The sequence below is a fragment of the Quercus robur genome, chromosome 10 (genome assembly GCF_932294415.1).
Source record: "Quercus robur chromosome 10, dhQueRobu3.1, whole genome shotgun sequence".
Lineage (NCBI taxonomy): Eukaryota > Viridiplantae > Streptophyta > Magnoliopsida > Fagales > Fagaceae > Quercus > Quercus robur.
In genome coordinates, this window is record NC_065543.1 from 43977080 (window position 1) to 43990028 (window position 12949).

Consider the following 12949-nt stretch of genomic DNA (forward strand, 5'->3'; position numbering starts at 1 on the left):
GGCGATACTGATTACAAGGATAAGCATACAGAAAACTTAATTTTTTGTGGGTTTTTTTTTTTTTTTTTAGTAAATGTTTAAATTTTATTGAAACAATATATAGTACAAACACAGAAACTCTTGATTAAAAAAAAAAAAAAAAAAAAAAAAAAAAAGACCCACACAAACAGCCAACTGAGCAATTGCAAAAAGCATAAAACCATTGAAGATAACAGAAAGCTGTTGATAGTAGCCAACTAAGGAATCAAAATGCTGCTAGACGCTCATGAATCCTTCTATATCTTTAATGCAAGAATTCAACTTATGCTCATCTGGCAATGTTTTCCCACCACTTCATAAAGGTGGATTTCTTGAACAACGCATCTTTACCCAACTCGTTGCCATCGATCCATTTCTTTACTTGTTCTTCTAGTCGCAAAACCTTTTCCTTGACTGATGCAAAGCCTCCTAGGCCGCTAGTTTCAATGCGCAGCTCCTCTACGTTGGCCCAAAAGCATGATTCTCCACAAGATCCAGTAGGCATCCTTTGAGCATGCTCAAGCCATCTTTGAGTGAACCTGTAACGTTTTGGCCTGCCCCTATCCATATAAGCTCCTGTGTCTTTGTTCTTCAAGTGTCGATAATAGTTGGCGATGCTTAGGGGCTCACTAACGTGGCGGTACCTTGTTCCAAGTTCTACCCATTTTTTCTCGCCCTCAAATGCATCTGGGAGTTCATACCTTTTTAACATTTTGATGATTTCATCCCATATACCTGCTAACTCAAGCCCCTTCACATGAGCATCAAAATCCTTGGAGGTTTCTTGAAGCTTGAATGCATCATAACAGCCTAGGCTACTAACACTATGCCCACAATGCAATCGGTAGTCTTCTTGTAGGTAATTCATTGCCTTTTCAATATCTGTCTTCTTGGCATCAATGCGATTCTGGTTGCCATCCTTTCGATTCTCTAGCTCTCCAGCGACGCGAAGATACAATCTAGCTCTTGTGCTCTAGAACTCCCCAAACACAAAATAAGCATATAAAGAAATGACTAAGAAAATTCTTTGGCAGCAGTGCGCTAAATTTAACACATTTTCCAGCATTAACATACTTTTTCCTATTCTCTTGGTAAAGTCTTTTGCAAGTCAAGTTTTGAAAACAATTATCTTTTAAGAAGAGATTATTGATTTCAAGACTTTGGAATTTATTGAAACACCAATAAAAAATATTTTGGCAATAAAAAGCAAAGGAAATAGAACTGACCAAGCCAAGGTCCTTCAAGGTTGTGTTCATTGTTGTAGTATCACCACTTGTGGAGTCTGCAGATAATGGAAGTTGTTCCAATGACTCCAACAAAACAACATCTAGCGCTCTCTTTCAATTCATTCTCATAGCTGAAATGTTGTTGAAGGCTTCTTTGGGCAACATCTATACGTTCTCTTTCACTGCTCAACTGAGAGGAGTAAAATAGTAGTTGCAAAACAGCATCTGGGTTCCTCAAGATAGCCAGTTTTCCATTCCCAGTGCAAAAGACATAAGTTCCAAAGGGCTTGTAAGGGCTTAAAGCAATAAAATTGGTTACAGTTTCCAATAGCAGTTTTGTATTTCCCATGAGGTTGCAAGCAACATGGCTTGTTGGAGTATGTGTGTTTCAAACACTTAAACTATGCTTGTATCCTACATTGGTTAAAGATGAGTTTTCATCATAGTTTTAAAAACCGGACCGGATCGGCCGGTTCAACCGGTTCAACTGGGAACCGGACCTTAATCCGGTCCGGTTATTATTAAAAACCGAAAATGAAAGAAAAAACGGAAAAACCGGAAAAACCGCCGGTTTAACCGAAAAACCGGAAACCGGTAAGGTTAAACCGGTTTTTAGCTTGTTCTTTAACCCTTCAGCCACTGTGTTTCTGACCAAAAAAAAAATAAATAAATAAGAGATTTTGTTTCAGATTTAAGAAGAAGAGAGGTTTTGACTTTGAAAATGTTGTTAAGTCTAAAGCTGTGAAGCCTAAGATGCCCACATTGACACCAAAAATATCAGATTTACTATTTATGACTTGACACAGTTGAAAAGAATTGAGGAAACTCAAACCAAAGAGATGCAGCCACGCAGGTACAATGTCCGCTTCAGTTTAAGAGCTTTTCTTGCTGCTCTTGTATTTTTTTTTTTTTTGGCTGAATAAAAAGAATGAGAAAAATCTTGCTGCTGCTCTTGGAGACTTGCACAGGCGCTAATGCACATATATTGACCGAGAGAGAGCACTGAAGGCAAAGAGATGAGAAATGAGAGAAAAGTAAAAGAAGAATCCAGTACAAAGCTTTTAATTAACCAAGGTGTGGATGTAAGATTTCAAAATATGTGGTAGGTGGATTATCAACGTGTAAAGGACTAAAGGTGGGATATGTGGTGGAAAAGTAATGGGCAATGATATTGTCACTCACAGGTGACTTTTTGATATTTGAAAAATGAAAGAATAACTAAAATAATTTTTATAGTAGGCTTGAGTTTGGTTGTCTAATATATAAATAAAAAGAGATGTTTTATTTACAATATTTTTACAACAAATTATAAGTGGTTAGTTGTTATTAGTTCAAATTTAAATTTAATACTAAAATTACTTTTTTTTCCTAACAATAACAATTAGTAACAACTAACCACTTAGAATTTGTTGTAGAAATATTGTAAAACTATTGTGAATATATCATTTCTTATAAATTAAAGTTAAGGTTTAATGTTTTACTATTATTTAATTTAATTTTTTAGTTAAAATATTAGTTATAAAATTATTTATTTATTTATTTATATTTTATAATTATTAATTAATTATTTATGACATCATCGGTTCGACCATCGGTCCGACCCCGGTCCGACCATAAAACCGAGAATCACTCTCTATTCCGGTTCTTTGACCGTACCGGTTTTTAAAACCATGGTTTTCATATATGTTTATAAACCATAGCACCACTTAAGTGTTAGCTTGAAAGATAATGGGTTGAGGGTCAGAGTTGGGCCTTGAGTTGGGTTTAGACTTGTCTCTGTCTCTTTTGTTCCTCATTCCTTTTCTATTTCTTTTCCTTTTAGCCCATTTTGGTTCTGCCCGTTGGCCATTAAACAAGCAGCCCGTTGGGGCATTTAATGTGCTGCCCTCACACTAGTTGGTTTATAAAACCCTCATTTCCCCTCTTTATTTATTTATTTTTTTTCAGCTACACAACCGCCTCTTCCCTCTGTTTGCTCTGGTTTTTTTTTTTTTTTTTTTTGGGCTCATCTCCACTAAAAATTTTAGCATCAATTTTTAGTTTTAAGAAAAGGCAAATTAAGATTGTTCTTAGTTCTTCTTGCTTGAGTGTGTGATCAACTTGAAGAAATCACTATAGTCTAATCTTGGGGGGTTGTTCAGTCAAGAGAACCATTCACATCGAGTTCTACTCTGGGTGGCACGAATCAACCTTTAAAGACATCGCATTTTGCATGATTCTATAGTTTGTGAGATCTTTCTAACTCTATCTATTTATTTTTATCATTGCTAATTTTTTAGGGTTTGTATAGTTGAATCAAACTTGTTCATTTAGGCTAAGTTTGTTTTGGTGGTAAAGGAAATCTGGAAAATATTTTACACCCTTAAAAGTGTTTGGATGCGTATGAAAATTCGGTCAAACTGAAAACCAATTTCAGTTGACCGTAAAATAGACACCTCAACTCTGTAAAACCAATTACATACTCATTTTACCTTTAATTGATTTCCAACCTCACTTAGAACTCAACAACCCAAAGAGAGAGAGAGAGAGAGAGAGCACCAGAGGAATCGGATCGCCGTGCAAGCTTTGGTCGCCGTGCAAGCTCCATCCATCATCCGCCGTCCGCCGTGTAAGCTGCGTCCACTATCCCTCTTCTCTCCCTCGTTTTCTCTCTTTTCCTATGACCAACCATGGCCGAATCTTCAACTACATGTCACCGATCTGCAACCCACCACCCACCCCTGCCATCGCTGTCGCCTCTAGATCGAACCACCGATCTTGTCACCCAAAGCCCCAAGCTCGATACCAATCTTGACAACCGATCTGGCCGCCACCACCGATCACCGATTTGGCCACCACCGATCACTAGCCCACACACTTCACCCCTAAACCCACCCGATCTGGCTATCGTTGTCCTCCATCCACTCTGATCCTCTCTTTCCCGATCTACCTCTCTTTCCTTCAATCTCTCACTCTTTCTTCCTCCCCTCACTGAGTTTGTGAATAAAAAATGTTTTTATTTTGATTTTTGGTTGTGTTAAGTGAAGAATTTGAAATTTTCTGTTATAAAATTTGTTTGGGAGTTGAGAAAATGTGAAAAATTTGTAGGAAAATAGCATTTTCAGAATGTTATCAAACACTAGAAATCGTTTTCCGGACTATTTTTCATTGCACAACCAAACACCTAGATTTCATTTTCTTTAAGGGAATTCACTTTCCCTTGCATTCATTTTACACTCGGAATTTGATTTACATCGAACCAAACGCAGCCTTAGCCTTATTTTCCTACAATTTTAAAGGTTGATTAGTGTGTTTTAAAAATGAAGAAACAAGTTGTTGTTCTCCTAAGGTCATTTCGGAAATTATAAAGCTTGAGGCTTTTGATGGAAATAATTTTAAGCGTTGGAAAGAAAGGGTTTTGCCCATCTTAGAGTTTACCGAAATTGACCGGGTTCTTTATGAGCCTAAACCTGAAGATGATCCTAAAAACATAGCAAAGTGGGAAAAAACAAATAAATTATGTGTTCATACTATTAAGTGTGGTTTATCTAACAAGTTGTTTGATAATTATTGTCATTTTACTTGTGCTAAAGATTTATGGGATGAACTTAATGGTCATTATGGGTTTGAGGATGAGGGTGCTAAAAAGTTTGCTACGGCTAAATTTATGCCTTTTCAAATGGTTGAGGAAAAAAGTGTTTCTAGCCAAATTGAAAATTTTCAAAAATTAGTATCCGACCTAGCTAAAGAGGGTGATGTTTTACCCAAGAGGTGTGTGGCTCATGGCCTTGTGTTTAAGTTGCCGGACTCTTGGAAAGAGTATAAACACCGGTATAGCCACCATAGAACCTATTTGAATCTTCAACAAACTATCATTGATATTCAAATTGAAGAAACAAATAGGATGTTAGAAAAGGTTTCTAGAGCTAAGGAATTTACTTCCAAGGCTAATGTCGTAGAGGGAGGACCCTCTAGACCTCCATAACATAATAAGAAACATGATTTCAAGGGAAAAGGAAAATTTCATAATAAAAAAGGCCCAAATCCTCAAATCCAAAAGAAAAAGGGTAATTGTTTTATTTGTGGCAAAGTAGGTCATTATGCAGCAACATGTAGGACAAGAGGCAACTTCAACAATAATAAGAACAACAACAAAGGCTCTACATCAAATAAGGCAAATTGGGTGCAAACCGAAGAGATCATTGCAACAGTGGTGTGTGAGGCACACTTGGTGACAAAAGTGAAGGGATGGGTAGTTGACTCGGCTTGCACAAGACACATTGGTGAATTCAAAGAGGAGTTTAGTTCCTACACTCTTATGGCGGAAGGCACCGAATGTGTCTATGTTGGGGACAATAGGTCCGTGTCGGTGACTGGTAAAGGGAAGCTACTCTTAAAGCTAACTTCCGGTAAAACTCTTTCACTCAATAATGTCCTTCATGTACCTCACTTTCAACACAATCTCATTTCGGTGCATTTGCTTGGTAAGGCCGATATTAAAGTTTTATTTAATAGTGGCATAGTTACTTTAACTAAGAATGAAGTCTTTGTTGGTAAGGGCTATGATGATGAAGGTTTCTTTGTACTTAATATTGATCAAGTTATTAATGAAAAAGGTTCATCTTCTTGTGCTTACTTAGTTGATTCCATTGATGTTTGGCATGGTAAACTTGGACATGTTAATCTTGGCTCTATAAAGAAAATGAAAGAATGTGGAATTATTAACTCACTAAGTGAAGCTAATATGGACAAATGTGAAATTTGTGCCGAAACTAAAATCACTAAGAAACCTTGTAAATCCATAACAAGAGAAACCGAGCTTCTTGGATTGGTACATAGTGACTTGGGTGATTTAAAACACACCATGGCTAGAGGTGGTAAAAGATTTTATGTGATCTTTGTTGTTGACTACTCTAGATTCACTAAACTTTATTTACTGAGAACCAAAGATGAAGCTTTGGAAATGTTTATAAAGTACAAAAGTGAAGTTGAGAACCAAAAGAATAAAATGATTAAAAGACTTAGAACCGATAGAGGTGGTGAATATGAATCTAATCCTTTTAAGGAATTTTGTGAACAAAATGGAATAATACATGAGGTAACTCCACCTTATTCACCGGAATCTAATGGAATAGCCAAAAGGAAAAATAGAACTCTTAAAGAGATAATGAATGCCATGCTTGTTAGTTCTGGGCTATCTTCCAACGTGTGGGGGGAGGCCATTCTTTTGACTTATCATATTCAAAATAAAATATCTCATCAGAAAACCAGTAAAACTCCTTATGAACTTTGGGAAAGGTGTAAGCCCAACTTGGAATACCTCAAAGTGTGGGGGTGATAGGCTAAGGTCATGCTACCCGAGCCTAAAAGGAGAAAGCTTGGTTCTAGAACATGTGATTGTGTGTTTATTAGTTATGCTTGCAATAGTTCATGCTATAGATTTCTTGTCATAAAAAATGATATATTAGAATCATACACTATTATTGAATCCGAAAATGCCATATTCTTTGAGCATGTGTTTCCTTTGAAAAATAAGGAAAAAATATTGCATGATTCTATTGAAATTTCTAATGACTTTGTTGACGATGTACAAGAAATAAGAAAGAGTAAGCGAGCTAGGAAGGAAAAGGATTACGGTAACGATTTCCTTACCCATGTTGTTAAAAATGAACCTGTAAGTTACTATGATGTAATTATGTAGATGCACCTTTTCGGTTGGAAGCAATTAATAATGAATTAGAATCTATTATGTCTAATCATACTTGGAAATTAGTTGAGCTTCCACCCAAGATTAAACCTATTGGTTGCAAATGGGTGTTTAAAAGGAAATTAAAACCGGATGGTACAATTGATAAGTTTAAAGCTCGCTTAGTAGCCAAGGACTATAAGCAAAAACATAATGTGAATTATTTTGATACTTATTCTCCGGTTACTAAAATTGCATCTATTAGAATTTTATTTGCCATTACTTCTATTTACAAACTTGTAGTACATCAAATGGATGTTAAAACTGCTTTTCTAAATGGTGATTTAGAAGAAGAAATTTATATGGAGCAACCCAAGGGTTATGTAGTTCTTGGACAAGAACAAAAAGTTTGTAAGTTGGTTAAATCTTTATATAGTTTAAAACAAACACCTAAACAATAGCATGAAAAATTTGATAATTTTATGCTTACACATGGGTATATGATCAATGGTGCCGATAAATGCATATATTGCAAATTTATTAATAATGAAGGTGTTATTATATGTTTATATGTTGATTACTTACTTATATTTGGAACTAGTCTTGATGTTGTACATGATGCTAAACACTTTCTTACCTCTAATTTTGATATGAAAAATTTGGGTGAGGCAAATATAATCTTGGGCATCAAGATCCTTAGGGATAATGATTGCATTACACTATCACAATCTCACTATGTAGAGAAAATTCTTAAAAAGATTGAACACTTTGATATGTCACCTATGTCTACTCCTTTTGACTCAAATGTGCACTTGTTTAAAAATCGTGGTGATAGTGTTTCACAAGATAAATATGCACAAATCATTGGTAGTTTGATGTTTTTGACAAATTATACTCATCCTGATATTGCATATGATGTTGGTAGATTAAGTAGATATACTCATAATCCTAGTATTGAACATTGGGATGCAATATCTAGATTGTTGAGATATTTAAAGGGTACTTTTGATTATGGTTTGTCATATTGTGGTTATCTTGCTATATTAGAAGGATATTGTGATGCTAATTGGATCTCTGATATAGATGAGGTAAAACCCACTAGTGGATATATGTTCACACTAACTGGAAGGGTTATCTCTTGGAAATCATCTAAGCAGACTTGTATAGCGAGATCCACCATGGAATCAAAGTTAGTAGCTTTAGAAAAGGCTGGGTCTGAAACCGAGTGGCTTAGGAATTTGTTAATTGATATACCATTGTATACTAACTCTATTGCCTCTATTTGCATGCATTATGATTGCCAGACTACCATAGCACGTGCTAAGAACAAAATCTATAATGTGAAAAGTCGACATATCCGATGGAGGCACAATATTGTGAGGCAGCTCATTGATAATGGTGTAATCTCCTTGGACTTTGCGAGATCAACAAGGAACTTGGCCAATCCTTTGACCAAGCCACTAGCAAGAAGGCTGATGAGTGAGACATCGATGGGGATAAGACTGATACCCAAATTGTGACACTATGGCCAATGCCCAACCTCTATGATGGGTGATTCCACGTAAGGGGTTAAATAAGTAGAGGTCATTTGTGGTCCATATGGACACTGTCAATTATTAAGTATTCTGCTATCTCATTGAGGAGATTAGTGATGAGTCCATCCTTATGGTGTGAGACAGTGCTAAGTTGCAGATTGTTGGAGGTTGAACTCTAGTTCTTAATGGATCCATAGTCCCTACTTGTTAGGATGGGGTGTATTGCTCACACTCTTGATAGATACCACTTATGTGGGAGTGGAAGTTGTGCTGCTTCCTATGAGACTTGGGTAGGTCTCTAGAGCTCTCATGAAACCCAATGGCGCATGGCCTATATAAGGCGCCAACCCGCTTATGGAACAACCTTGGTAAAGAAAGGTATGTGAGTGATAAGTTTGGTTATCTAATAGCTTGGTTAAAAGAGTCTAACTCTACCATTGTCTAGTAGTTCCTACTTCTTAACCCTAAGTATGGTTAAAACCTTAGGGTACCATATTGATGCATGCCTTCTTGAGTTTATTGCATTTCCTAGTTTAGTGTTTGTAACATGTGGAGGATTGTTGGAGTATGTGTATTTCAAACACTTAAACTATGCTTGTGTCCCACATTGGTTAGAGATGAGTTTTCATATATGTTTATAAACCATAGCACCACTTAAGTGTTAACTTGAAAGATAATGGGTTAAGGGTTAGAGTTGGGCTTGGGTTGGGTTTAGGCTTGTCTCTATCTCTCTTGTTCCTCATTCCTTTTCTATTTCTTTTCCTTTTAGCCCATTTTGGTTTTGCCCGTTGGCTCTTAAACAAGCAACCCATTAGGGCATTTAATGTGCTGCCCGTTGGCTTGCACAATGATCATTGCATGCAGCTCTCAGCCCTCACACTAGTTGGTTTATAAAACCCTCATTTCCCCTCTTTATTTTCTTCAGTTTTTTTTTAATCTTTCAACTGCACAGCTGCCTCTTCCCTCTGTTTGCTCTGGTTTTCTTTTGCTCATCTCCACTAAAAATTTTAGCTTCAATTTTTGTTCTTCTTGCTTGAGTGTGCGATCAACTTGAAGAAATCGCTATAGTCTAATCTTTAGGGGGTTGTTCGGTCAAGAGAACTATTGACACCGAGTTCTACTCCAAGTGACACGAATTAACCTTTAAAAACAACGCATTTTGTGTGATTCTATAATTTGTGAGATCTTTCTAACTCTTTCTATTTATTTTTGTCATTGTTAATTTTTTAGGGTTTGTATTGTTGAATCAAACTTGTTCATTTAGCCTTATTTTCCTACATGGCTTGCCACAGATAATGCATTCCTCATTAAATTTGAATAAAAATTTGAAGCCTCCCAGGGTGTGTTAGCGGATGCTTTTGCATTAAGGAATTGGAGAACTAGCTGTAATTCTTGTTTAATGGATGACAAAGGAGCAAGCAAGATCGGAGGGACAATGTCATATCTCATGACAAAATGTATGAAGTAGGGAGCCCATTTCTCATGCCTAAGAGCATGGAAAAATATATGGTTATCGGTTAGAGGACATCCAAAAGTTAGACAACCAAGTGAGGCTCTTGAGGTATCTAGTCTCAAGTATTTTTCCAGGAACCAAATTGTTGCAAGGATGGCAATTGAACCACCAGTGGAGTGTCCTGTGAACACTATTTGCTTCTCATTCATAGCCTTTTCCACCTAAATGAAATAATCATAATAAACCCAACTTTTGTTAGTTTGAAATGATAAGTAATCTTATCAAAAAGAAAAAAAAAATGGTAAGTAATAGAGTAATGTTAACGGGTGCCCTTAGGACAATTGTTAATAAACAAGTTTAGAAAAAAAATTATACCTGAAAGTTCAAATATGTGTATAAACACCCTTGAACGTTTAGACCCCCAATATACAAATTACCAATACAAGCTTTAAATCAAACAATTAATGTGCAGAACATGAACAAAAGCTTAATACAGAATTGGTAAACAATCTAAGCCAATTAAAAACACATCCACAGCGGAAAATAAAAGGCAAAGATAAAGGGAAGAGAGATGCAAACACAAGGACAACACACGATGTGTTATCGAAGAGGAAACCGAAGCCCTCGGCGTAAAACCTCTCCGCCGCCCTCCAAGCGGTCAATAATCCACTAGAAAATGTAGTTGGGATACATGAACAGCAATAGACCCTCCAAGCCTAATCTACCCGATGTACCTAAGCCCTCCAAGCTTCTTGCTCCAACGAGGTTGCGCCGAACCTTTTTCTTTTCTAGCTTCCCGGATTCCGCTACTTGACCATAGCATCAACCAATGTAGATTGGTTCCTTCCTAACTGCTTCCCAAAGCACCAAATAAACCTTCTCACAGATATGGGTATGGTGAGAAAAGGATTTGGCCAAGAACCTCTCAAGGATGTATCAATGGAGAGGAAGAGAGTAGAGGAATTTGAAGAGTCTCTTAGGTGAAGATTGTGGATAAATCAATCTTGTTTTTCTCTAGGGTTTCTCTCTCAAAATTCTCTCTGGAGGCTCTCTTTCAATCGTGGGTAAAAGGGGTATTTATACTGGAATGGGAGAGGAATGTGAAACTTCAGGTTTTACAAAACAGGGGTGGCTCGCGGCTTGACCTCGCGGCTTGACTAAGTCGCGAGATCCAGTCGCGAGTTAACCATATGGCCAGTTGTCCTGTTTTGTCCTGTAGTGCTCCAGCTAGCATGACTGTTCATCTTCCAGCATGCTTGGCACGTGTGCTGCTTCTGGCGGCTTGCAGCCGCGAGTCACCCGTGAGTCCCAGCCGCGAGTCACCCGCGAGTCACCCGCGAGTCCCAGTCGCGAGTCTCTGTTTTCTTGCACACTCTTGAGCAAACTTCACTCTATCTCACTCACTACCCTTACAACAAACCCACCTAAATACAGGGTTACTAAATGCTGAATTACAAGCAAATTTGGCACGGAATAAAGCCAATTAGATGGTTGAATAAATTCAACCTTACAATCTCCCACTTTGGCTATTCCGTGACAAAACCCTAAAACAGACTCTAGACTTAACATGTGAGTTGGGAACAGTTGAACAAAACTCACTCACACCTAACTCTAGAAGCTGTGAAGCACTTGAATCATATGAACATAATACTCCTGAAACACAACAATACACCATGATCATTGTAAGTAGAAAATTATAAATGCATATGAAACAGGCAATATGAGATCAAGCAAAGATGGAGTTAATAAACAAACCATGGCTTGATCAACCAAGTGAACACCACAAGGTAGTGATCACAGTGCTCATTCACACTTGGAATGAACACAAGGACATACAAGTTAACAAGCACAAGGCAAGACACTTGTATGCTCAACACTCAACCAATGCATAACACACAAGACATGTGCATCTAGGAACAATCCTACAAGGGCACAAGAGTGACAGTACATAAACCAAAATGCAGAACATTTAGATTAAAGTACTGATTTCAACATAGCATAAAGGCTGCATTAAGCAAGGTACATACCATAAAGCCTACAAACTATGCATAAAACATTAACCCTAAAAGCTTACAAAAGCACATGGGTACAAATACAAAATTACTGAATAAAAACTTAAACAATATAAGCTAAAAGTGCATAAAGGTTCTCCCCTTCAAAGTAATGAGAAGCTGTGATGCACTTGGAACATATATACTTGTAACCTGAAACACTTGCACAAAACACATTAAACCCTTAAGGTAAAGCAAGTAATAAAAGGACAAGTATAATGTAACAAGTAAATTGCGATCAAGTAAACATGATGTGAAACATGTGAGCAACTTGATCATACACCAAAACAGTCATATAGTAATGACTACAATGATCACATAGCAAAGCAAATGATCATCCGAACATGCATTCAAAGGAGCACAATAACATAGGGATATATGCATGTCCAAAACAAAAACATGATGTGATGAGAACCACAAAGCATAACTCAAAGCACCATAAAGCCAACAAGAAAACAAACAGAACAAAGTTTTCTTATGATCTCAATGTCTTCTCCCCCTTGGTATATGCATCTCCTCTATGGAATAACTCTCCCCCTACAAATGTGCACAAGAGTCATATAAAAATGACAAAACACTCCGACATACTCTTTAGAGTATACTCTCCCCCTTTTTGTCAGGAATAGACAAAGGGTCAAGGAGAAACGAGGGTAAGAGATGAAGGTAAGAACAAAGAGAATGATGAAGGAGGGAAAAATGAAATTTTTTTTTTTTTTTTTTTGAAAACAACTTTGAAAATAACCCTCAATATGCAAAACACGCGATTTTCGCGACTGAGTGAGTCGCCACAAAGTCTCCAGTTCAAGCCGCCAAAACACTCAAAGACAAAAGATTGAAAATTTTTCCAAGTGTTTTTCGCGACTGGAAGGTCTACCCGCGAGTGAGTCGCGAAAATCTCTGAGTGAACCTTGCGACTGGACCTTCCACTCGCGAACAAGTCGCCAAAAATGACCAGCGAAGATGCGACTGAGGCTCGCGACTTGACATACCCGCGACTGAGC

The 12949-nt window shown here is 37.2% G+C and overlaps 1 pseudogene; it reads right to left on the reverse strand.

The window, feature by feature from the left end:
- Positions 1-240: 240 nt before the first annotated feature.
- LOC126701985 (protein EDS1L-like) overlaps positions 241-12949 on the reverse strand; it is a 67782-nt pseudogene continuing 55073 nt past the window's right edge.